Here is an 11,258-nt window from a genome sequence, read left to right on the forward strand (position 1 = left end):
TTGTGGGAGATCTTTATATATTTTGCATATGAATCCTTTGTTTGGGTAGTATTTGTAGAATATAGGCTTTGACTCAATCTGTCTGAATTCTGGTTTATCACTAAGCAGTAAGTTACTTACCTGTTCTGTGCTTCAGTTTTCTTATCTGTAAACTAGAGAGGATGGTAGTTCCTCTCCCATGGTGCTATCTGGAGGGTTGAATTTAATAGCTAGAAAAAGGATTTAGAGTGCTCAATAACTTGTCAGAATGTGGAGGAGAGTAAACATGAGAAAAACACAAGAGCTCACATTCTTTTTTTTTTTAAGTTTTTGTTTATTTATTTTGAGAGAGGGAGAGAGCGTGCACACACATGTGGAGAATGGGCAGAGAGAGACAGAAGCAGAGAATCTCAAGCAGGCCTCGATCTCATTAACTGTGAGATCATGACATGAACTGAAATCAGGAGTTGGACCCTTAACCGACTGAGCCACCCAGCCCTGCCCCCCCACAAAGAGTTCACATTCTTTTCAATTCTTTCACAGCAGCAGAAACAAATCAGCCATTAGTAGGTCCATAAATTATCCTGGTTCACATTTTATAATATTGTTGCTGGTTTCTTAACTTTTCACATGCCTCTTCTTTTCCTATTCCCATTTTGTGTGCCATTCAAGCTTCTACACGTGTGCAAACTTAACACAAATAGAATATGCTTATGAGAATTTATGGGATGATCTTTCCTTTGGCTCCCAAAGCTTCTTGAAAATTCCTTGCTCACAGTACTATAATATTTTCTACGCTTCTGCTCAACCCAGTAAGGAGGTTAAGACTGTAGACTGGCCCATTCATCTTAATATCCCCAGTGGCTAGGATCATCACTGCCATTTGGGAGGGATTCTCTAAGTGTTAAATGACTGCCTGACAGAAGGTGTTTCTAACTGGAGGAAAAATAATGATTTAAAATTCTGGTCCAGCCAATCAGTAAGTAAAAGGGCAGTAGCTTTACCGAAGGTTAATTTTGGAATCATTTATTAAATAGATTTTGCATTAATTGTTAAGGGTTTCCTGGGAAATCTAGCACACATATATTATGTGTACCCAGCACCTATGCAGTAATGCATCTTGCACATACACACACACACATATACTATATTATAGAAATATCAGCAAAATCTTGGGGGAAGTATAGCTGGCTGTAGCTCTTCCTGGAGCTCATCTTACTGTTTATTTAAAAGGAAACAATTCATTCTTTTTGAGCTTCAGCAGAGAACTCTGCTAAACTGAGCTCCTGGGCTGGTAACACATCAGAGAGAAAGGAAGGTGTCATTTGGCAATTTGGCTGCTGCTGATGACACAGTGATCTTTCAGAAAAAAAATTTAGCTTCAGGGAAGGCTGCCTATTAGAGCAAACGGATAGCAAGTTAAGAGAATTGGTTGCTAGATTTTCTTTGCAGGAAAGCAAGCTTTTTTTTTCTTTTTTTTCTTGCTGAGTATGAAAAAATGCAACCTATTTATTCTGAGTGAGATAATACTAAGAAAGGAGAGTCTGAAAACCAAATATACAAATCTTGAGAATCAGGTCATTGGGGGAAGGAATCATGCCCTTTGTCTGTACACTGAGGACCTGACCCAGTGCCTAGCACCAATAGTCCCTTGGTAAATATTTGTTAAATAAGTGTATGAATGAATGAATGTCTCCTAGTTTTAGAAGTATCCCCTTATCCTTCTCCTCCAAACTCTTTAATTATTATAAAAATATAATATTCCATGTTTTCAAAATTACAAAAAAAATAAAGAGAATAAAAGAAAACACATTCATAATGGACTCATAAAGATAAAATTAGATTTTGACTATTTTCCTGCATCATTTGTACGCATGCACATGTGTTGGTATTTGGGGTTTCTTTTGTGGGGGGAGCTGCCTATTGTTAATATATTTCTTTCAAGACCACCTCCTTGAAATTTCTAGGGACAAAATACAAAACAAGAAACAGACTTCCTTTCAAATACATAAACAGCATGCTAGAGTTTTTAAAAGCACTACTGATTACAGTGTTACAGAAGAATGTTTGCTTACTCCAGGACACTTCAGGATTCCTGAAGAATAAACGTGATTTCTCTTTTCCTCCCGCTGGGTTGTTCTCAGGTGTTAAGTCACTGCTCCCGCTCCCTGACAGATTTTCCATGTAGAAGATGGGGAGCCTGGAAATCATGCTGACAGTTGGAGTGAGGCCATTCTCCATTCCATGCCAGAACCAAAGGCTATTGGCCACATTCTTCTTTTAAAGCAGGGAAGTGAGAAAACAAGTCCTAATCCAAAACCAATACCTGTCTTCATGACCACGTCTGCCACACACTGGTCCCACTTCCTGCCGAGCTCAGAATCTGACATGTTCCCCGTATGTGTGGCCATTTGTATGTGTATGTGCACAGATGCACACAAATGTGTGGTCATGGTATATAAACAGTTTTCATTCTAATTTTTATTTGCCTTGTGAATATTTTTGAATGTTATTAGTTTATTTAAGAATATGATTTATAATTGCTGAAATATTAATCTGTCCATGTTTAATGATTTTGTTGTTAGATAATTAAACTTTTAAAATAGCACCTATTTTAATAACATGAATTGCAGTTAATAAGGTTACTAAAGTCAAAGGATATCAATATATAACTACTTTGGTATACTTTTTCAAAATTATTTTCCAGGAAGGATTTTAATGTTATTGCATATAACCCTTACTAAACTGAGTCTTCTAGCTTTTTAATATTTTTTTCAAATTCAGAATCAGGAAAATATTGTTTCATTTTTTTAATGTTTATTTATTTTTTGAGAGACAGAGAGAGAGAGACCGAGCATGAGTGGGGGAGGGTCAGAGAGAGAGAAGGAGACACAGAATCCAAAGTAGTCTCCAGATTCTGAGCTGTCAGCACAGAGCCAATGCGGGGCTCGAACCATGAGATCATGACCTGAGCCAGAGTCAGCTGCTTAACCAGCTCAGCCACCCAGGCACCCCAATATTGTTTCATTTTAACCAACATTTTTTCATAACTAAAAGATCAAAATTTTTTCATCTTTTTTGTTGCTTATGTCTCTTTTAGTGAATTATCTGTCCATGTCCTTCATTCATGAGTATCTATTTATCTAGCAATGTATTTCTTCTTGATTTAACAGTAATTTCATTGTGCTTATTTATTTTTTATGTTTTTATTAAAATTCCAGTTTAGCATTTTGTGTAATATTGGTTTCACTAATATTAGAATAGAGTTTGGTGATTCATCACTTACATACAACACCCAGTGCTCATCACAAGTGCCCTCCTTAATCCCCATCGCCTATTTTACCCATCCCTCTACTGTCTCCCCTCTGGTAACCATCAGTTTGTTCTCTATAGTTAAGAGTCTGTTTCCTGGTTTTCCTCTCTCTTTTTCCCCCCTATGTTTGCTTGTTTTGTTTTTTAAATTCCACATATGAGTGAAATCATATGGTATTTGCCTTTCTCTGCCTGACTTGTTTCACGTAGTATAATACTCTCTAGCTCCATCCACATCACTGTAAATGGAAAGATTTCATTCTTTTTGATGGCTGAGTAGTATTCCATTATAGATAAACCACATCTTCTTTATGCATTCATCAGTTGATGGACACTTGGACTCTTTACACGATTTGGCTATTGTAGATAGTGCTGCTATAAACATTGGGATGCATGCTTACCTCAAATTAGTATTTTTGTATTCTTGGAGTAAATACCCAATAGTGCAATTGCTGGGTTATAAGGTTTTTAACGTTTTGAAGAACCTCCATACTATTTTCCAAAGAGGCTGCACCAGTTTGCATTCCCACCAACAGTGTGAGTGGGTTCCCCTTTCTCCACGTCTTCACCAATACCTGTTGTTTCTCGTGTTGTTAATTTTAGCCCTTCTGACAGGTGTGAGGTGATGTCTCATTGTAGTTTTGATTTGTACTTTCCTGATGATGAATGATGTTGAGCATCTTTTTAATGTGTCTATCGGTCATATTTTCTTGGGGAAAATGTCTATTTGTGCCTTCTGCCCATTTTTTAGTTGGATTAATTATCTTTTGGATGTTCAGTTTTATAAGTTCTTCAGAGATTTTGGATACTAACCCTTTGTTGGATACATCATTTACAAATATCTTCTCCCATTCCATAGGTTGCCTTTTAGTTTTGTTGCTTATTTCCTTCACTGTGCAGAAGCTTTTTATTTTCATGAATTCCCAATTGTTTATTTTTGCTTTTATTTCTCTTGCCTCAGGAGACATATCTAGTAAGAAGTTGCTATGGCCAAAGTCAAAGAGGTTGCTGCCTGTGTTCTCCTCTAGGATTTTTATGGTTTCCTGTCTAACATGTAGGGTTGTCATCCATTTTGAATTTATTTTTGTGTATGGTGGAAGAAAGTAGTCCAGTTTCATTTTTCTGCATGTTGCTGTTCAGTATTTGCAACACCATTTGTTGAAGAGACTGACTTTTTTCCATTGGATATTCTTTCCTACTTTGTCGAAGATCAGTTAACCATAGAGCTGTGGGTTCATTTCTGGGTTTTCCATTCTGTTCTGTTGATCTATGTGTCTGATTTTTGTGCCAGTACCATATTGTCTTGATCACTACAGCTTTTGTAATGTAATTTGAAGTCTGGAATTGTGATACCTCTGGCTTTGCTTTTCTTTTTTTAAGGTTGCTTTGGCTATTCAGGGTCTTTTGTGGTTCCATACCAATTTTAGGATTGTTTGTTCTAGCTCTGTGAAAAATGCTGTTGGTATTTGGTATATGGATTGCATTGAATGTGTGATTGCTTTGGGTAATATAGACATTTTAACAATATATGTTCTTTCAGTCCATGGGCATGAAATGGTTTTCCATTTCTTTGTGTTATCTTTAATTTCTTTGATCAGTATTTTATAGTTTTCAGAGTACAGATCTTTTACCTCTTTGGTTAGGTTTATTCCTAGGTATTTAATGGTTTTTGGTCCAATTGTAAATGGGATTGATTCCTTGATTTCTCTTTCTGCTGTTAATTACTGGTGTGTAGAAATGCAACAGATTTCTGTACATTGATTTTGTATCCTATGACTTTACTGAATTAATGTATCAGTTCTAGCAATTTTTTGGTGGAGTCTTTTGGGTTTTCTATATATATAGCATCTTGTCATCTGCAAATAGTGAAAGTTTGGCTTCTTCCTTGCCAATTTAGATGCCTTTTATTTCCTTTTGTTGTCTGATTGCTGAGGCTAGGACTTCCAATACTATGTTAAATAACAGTAGTGAGAGTGGACATCCCTGTCTTGTTCCTGATCATAGAAGTAAAGCTCTCAGTTTTTCTCCTTTAAGGATCATATTAGCTGTTGGATTTTCACATAGGGCCTTTATTATGTTGAAGCATGTTCCCTCTAACTCTACTTTGTTTGTTAACCAATTTCTGTATGTTGGTTTATGTCCTGCAACTTTGCCGAATTCGTGTATCAGTTCTAGCAAGTTTTTGGTGGAGTCTTTCCAGTTTTTTTATACACAGCATCATGTCATCTGCAAATAGTGAAAATTTGACTTCTTCCTTGACAATTTGGATGCCTTTTATTTCTTTTTGTTGTCTGATTACTGTGGCTCGGACTTCTAGTGCTATGTTGAATAGCAGTGGTGAGAGTGGACATCCCTGTTGTGCTCCTGACCTTAGGGGAAATGCTCTCAGTTTTTTCCCATTGAGGATGATATTAGCTGTGGGTCTTTTGTATATGGCCTTTATGATATTTGGTATGTTCCTTCTATCCCTCGTTTCTTTTTTTTTTATTTTTTTAATGTTTATTTTTGAGAGAGACAGAGACAGAGTGTGAGCAGGGGAGGGGCAGAGAGAAAGGGAGACAGAATCTGGAACAGCCTCCAGGCTCTGAGCAAACTGTCAGCCCAGATCCTGACATGGGGCTTGAACTCACAAACTGTGAGATCGTGACCTGAGCTGAAGTCGGATGCTTAACCAACTGAGCCACCCAGGCACCCCTATCCCTACTTTCTTGAGGGTTTTTATCAAGAAAGGATGCTGTATTTTGTCAAATGCTTTTTTGCATCTATTGAAATGATCATATGGTTCTTATCCTTTCTTCTGTTAATGTGGTATATCACATTGATTGATTTATGAATATTATACTGCCCTTCCAGACCAGGAATAAATCCCAGTTGATGGTGGTGAATGATTCTTTTAATGTACTGTTGACTTTGGTTTGCTGGTATTTTATTGAGAATTTTTGCATCCATGTTCATCAGGGATATTGGCCTATAGTTTTCTTTTTTAGTGGAGTCTTTATCTGGTTTTGGTGTCAGGGTAATGCTGGCCTCATAGAATGAATTTAGAAGTTTCCCTTCCTTTTCTGTATTTTGCAAAGAATAGGTATTAACTCTTTTTTAATTTATTTTTTAAAACAATTTTTTCAGATTTTACTTTTTAGTATTCTCTACACCCAACTTGGGGCTCAAACCTACAACACCGAGATCAAGAGTTGCATGCTTTACTCACTGAACCAGCCAGGCACCCCGTCTCTTCTTTAAATGTTTGTTAATATTTGCCTGTGAAGCCATCTGGCCCTGGATTTTTGTTTTTGGGAGATTTTTGATTACTGATTCAAATTTCTTTTTTTTTTTTTTAATGTTTATTTCTTTTGAGACTCAGACAGAGAAAGAATCTTGAGCAGACTCCTTGCTATCAGTGCAGAGCCAGACATGGGACTCGATCCTACAAACCATGAGGTCATGACCTGACCCAAGATCATGAGCTGACCCAAAATCAAGAGTCAGATACTTAACCAACTGAGCCACCCAGGTGCCCACTGATTCAATTTCTTTGCTGGTTATCAGTCTGTTCAAGTTTTCTACTTCTTCCTGTTTCAGTTTTGGTAGTTTATATGTTTCTAGGAATTTTTCCATTCCTTCTAGGTTGTCAAATTTGTTGACATACAGTTTTTCATAATATTCTCTTATAATTGTTCATATTTCTGTGGTGTTGGTTATTTCTCCTCTTTTATTTGTGATTTTATTTATTTGGGTCCTTTCTCTTTTCTTTTTGGGAAGTCTGGTTAGAGGTTTAACAATTTTAATGATTTTTTTCAAAGAACCAGCTTCTGGTTTCATTGATCTGCTCTATTGTTTTTTAGTTTCTGTATCACTTGTTTCTGCTTAATATTTATTATTTTCTTCTTTTTGCTGGCTTTAAGCTTTGTTCTTTTTCCAGCTCCTTTAGGTGTAAGGTTAGGTTGTTTATTTGAGATTTTTCTTGCTTCTCCCAGTAGGCCTGTATTGTCACATAGTTCCCTCTTAGGCCCACTTTTGCTGTATCCCAAAGGTTTTGGACTGTGTATTTTGATTTTCACTTGTTTACGTGTATTTTTAAACTTCTTTGATTTCCAGGTTGACCCATTCATTGTTTAGTAAATGTTATTTAACCTCCATGCAATTGTGGTCTTTCTAAATTAAAAAAAAAAAAATTCTTTAATCTTTATTTTTGAGACAGAGACAGACAGAGCATGAACGGGGGAGGGTCAGAGAGAGAGGGAGACACAGAATCCGAAGCAGGCTCCAGGCTCTGAGCTGTTGGCACAGAGCCCAACACAGGGCTTGAACTCATGAACCGTGAGATCATGACCTGAGCCAAAGTCGGAGGCTCAACTGACTGAGCCACCCAGGCGCTCCTCTAAATTTTTTCGTACAGTTAACTTCAAGTTTAATAGTGTTGTTGTCAGAAAAGATGCATAGTATGATATCAATTATTTTGTACTTGTTGAGGCCTGATTTGTGACCTAGCATGTGATCTATTCTGGAGAATGTCCCATGTGCACTTGAAAATAATGTGTATTCTACTATTTTAGTATGAAATGTTCTGAATATATCTGTTAAGTCCATCTGGTCCACTGTGTCATTCAAAGCCATTGTCTCCTTGTTGATTTTCTGCTTAGATGATTTATCTGTCCATTGATGTAACTGGACAGATTAAGTCCCCTACTATTATTATATTATTATCAATGTGTTCCTTTATGTTTGTTTTATTGTTTTATATATTTGGGTGCTCTCATGTTGGGTGCATAAATATTTACAACTGTTAGATCTTCCTGTTGGATTGTCCCCTTTATTATGATATAGTGCACTTCATCATCTCTTGTTACAGTCTTTGGTTTAAAGTCTAGCTTTTCAGATATAAGTATTACTACTCTGGCCTTCCATTGACATCCATTTGTATGATAAATGTTTCTCCATCCCCTCACTTTCAATCTGCAGGTGTCTTTAGGTCTGAAATGAATCTCCTGTAGGCAGCATATAGATGGGTGTTAATTTTTTTGTACATTCTGACACCCTATGTCTTTTGACTGAAGCATTTAGTCCTTTTACATTCAGAGTGATTATTGATAGATATGTATTTAATGCCATTTTATTACTTGTTTTGTAATTTCTGGAGATTTTCTGTTTCTTTCTTGTCTTTGTTACTTTGGTCTGTCCTTTCCACTTGATTTGACAGTAATTTAAAAAATATTTTAAGAAGACTCAGACTTTGTCTATAAATAATTTTCCAGGTTGTCAAATTTCTTTTAATTTTATTTAACGGTAATTTATATGTATATGGTAATATACACGTTTTAGATTTTTAAGAAATTAAATATACTGTTTTTCCTTTGTGTTTTTTTTTATTTTTATTTTTTGCTTTGTGATTTCTTCTATGTCTTTCATTCTTAGAAAACATTTCCCCTTCCTGGAGTCTGCAAAATACTCATTTATAGTTTATTCTAGTTTAATTTAGTTTACTTTTGTTGAGTTTTATTTTGTCTTAATGTTAAGCACATTACTAAGTCATTTCAATCTAGCTTTATTTTTTGCCAAATACCTAACCAGTTGTTCCAGCATCATTTACTGAATACTCCTCAATTTCCATATTGATTTACAATGGCATTTAACTATATTTTAAATTCCTACATAGAAGAGTGTTGGTTTCTAAAATATTTACATTGCTCCATTGATCAAACTCAGTTCTTGCCCTAGAGACACAGCATCTTGATAACTGAAAGGTTATTGTAGGCTTTATTATCTCATAAGAAAAATCTCTGTTTATTACCCTTTCGGTCTTGTTTTATTTTATCTTTTTGAAACTTTTTCACTATTCAAAACTATATACTTTTAAAATGAGCTATATGATCACTTTGTCACTTAAAAATAGGAAACACTCAGATTTTTATTGGAATCACATTAAACTTTTTAATTATTTGAGAAGAATTAAATAATCACCTTTATAATTTTTAATATTCCCATTCAGGAACATGGTTTATCTCTCCATTTATTCTCCTATTATGTCTCTCTGTTTTCTAATTTTCTTCATATAGATGGCACACAGTTCTCTAAATTGCTTTTCACAGCTCTCTTATTACTGTTCTTTTAAATGTGCTTAATTATTTTAGATGACATAGAATAAAATAGTCTCACCATCATAATTTTGACTAGATTACTACTGGTAAAAAGAAGCACCTATTAAGATTTTATATGTATGTCTGCATCTGAACATCTTCCTAACTTCTCTAATTAATTTAAATATTTTTGTTAAAATTTCTTGAGTCTTCTAGAACAAATCAGTAATTTTTAAAATAACTTTTCCTTACTTTAATAGTGGTACCTATCTCCCTTTAGCTCTTTTATTGTTTTGCAAATTTACAAAGTAATGTTAAATAATAATGATATTAGGGTTTTGTTGTTGTTGTTCCTGAATTTCAAAGGAAATATTTCTGTTGTTTCAGCATTCAGAATGTTGCCTCTAGATTTTTATATTCATTGTTAAGGACATTTTCTCCCTTGCTTACTTTCCAAGACTCTTTCTCAGGAATAGATACAAAATTTTATGGGATCATTTTAGGACAACTGTGGGAGTAATCATGCTGCTTTTCTTCTTTGACCTATTACTGATGGGCAATATTAATAAATTTGTTAGTTAGAAGTGAACTTATATTCTAAGAATAAAGTCTGCATACTATTCTGGGCATATAATTCTTCTAATATATTACTATATTATTTTCATTGGTTTATTCCAGATTTGACATGTACCTCTAAACTGTCATTTTGGAGATTGTAACCTGGCCACCTCCTTCCCCATACTCTGGATGCCTTTTATCAGGTGTTTCCCTTTTTAAAAATAAAAATAATAATAATAATAATGATAGGACCATCTAGCACATTATGTAATTAGAATGAAAACTCCATAAGAGCAGAGGTCTTTGTTTTATTTATATGATGCATTTAAGATCTTATAAATGTACCTGACACACAATTGGTATTTAGTGGAGTTTAAATTAATATTTCTTAAATAAATTAATGAATTATCTCTTTTATTGAAATTTACATTCTTCTTCAATCATTTTATACTACAAATAACACATTCTTTGATTTTTTATTTTGAGTCTTGACCTGTTTAGGTACAATAAGACATAGAATTACATATATTATGCGCATATTTTCTTTCTGTTGCCATCAGGAATGGAAAAATAGCTGAAGACAAAAATTCTTCTCATACACTTTTTTTCCCATTAAAATTGTCACATATTGTTCCATTACTTCCTGGTCCTTAACATTGCTGAAGAGTATTATGAAGCTGGCCTTAGTTTCTTTGTCTACAACTTTTCTTTTTGTTTAGTGTCAGGATGCTTTATTCTTTTTTAAAAATTTTTTTAAATGTATTTTATTTATTTTTAAAGGGGGAAGGGATGGTGAGGGGCAGAGAGGGAGACACAGAATCCGAAGCAGGCTCCAGGCTCTGAGCTGTCAGCACAGGGCCCGACATGGGGCTTGAACTCACGGACTGTGAGATCATGACCTGAGATGAAGTCGGCTGCTAAACCGACTGAGCCACCCAGGCGCCCCAAGGATGCTTTATTCTTAAATTTTAAATACACAAGAAGAATACATTTATTTATTTTTAAAAAATTTAAGTTTATTCATTTTTGAGAGAGAGACAGAGCATGAGTGGGGGAGGGGCAGAGAGAGAGGGAGACACAGAATCTGAAGCAGGCTCCAGGCTCTGAGACGTCAACCCAGAGCCCGATACAGGGCTCCAACTCATGAACCATGAGATCATGACCTGAGCTGAAGTTGGATGCCTAACTGACTGAGCCACCCAGGCGCCCCTGAATTAAGAATATACAGACATATGTAATACATAAGGCAAAAATCCCTCTTACTACTTAGTCTTTCCATTCCCCTCTCACAGAACTCCTCCAAAATAACCTCACTCCTCAGCTGTAAATACTCTA

At 35.3% G+C, this 11,258-nt stretch overlaps 1 pseudogene; it reads right to left on the reverse strand.

Annotated features, from left to right (window-relative positions):
• Window positions 1-1,894: 1,894 nt before the first annotated feature.
• On the reverse strand, window positions 1,895-2,419 carry LOC123602568 (annotated as a pseudogene).
• Window positions 2,420-11,258: the final 8,839 nt, after the last annotated feature.

The sequence above is a fragment of the Leopardus geoffroyi genome, chromosome D1 (genome assembly GCF_018350155.1).
Source record: "Leopardus geoffroyi isolate Oge1 chromosome D1, O.geoffroyi_Oge1_pat1.0, whole genome shotgun sequence".
NCBI classification, from domain to species: domain Eukaryota; kingdom Metazoa; phylum Chordata; class Mammalia; order Carnivora; family Felidae; genus Leopardus; species Leopardus geoffroyi.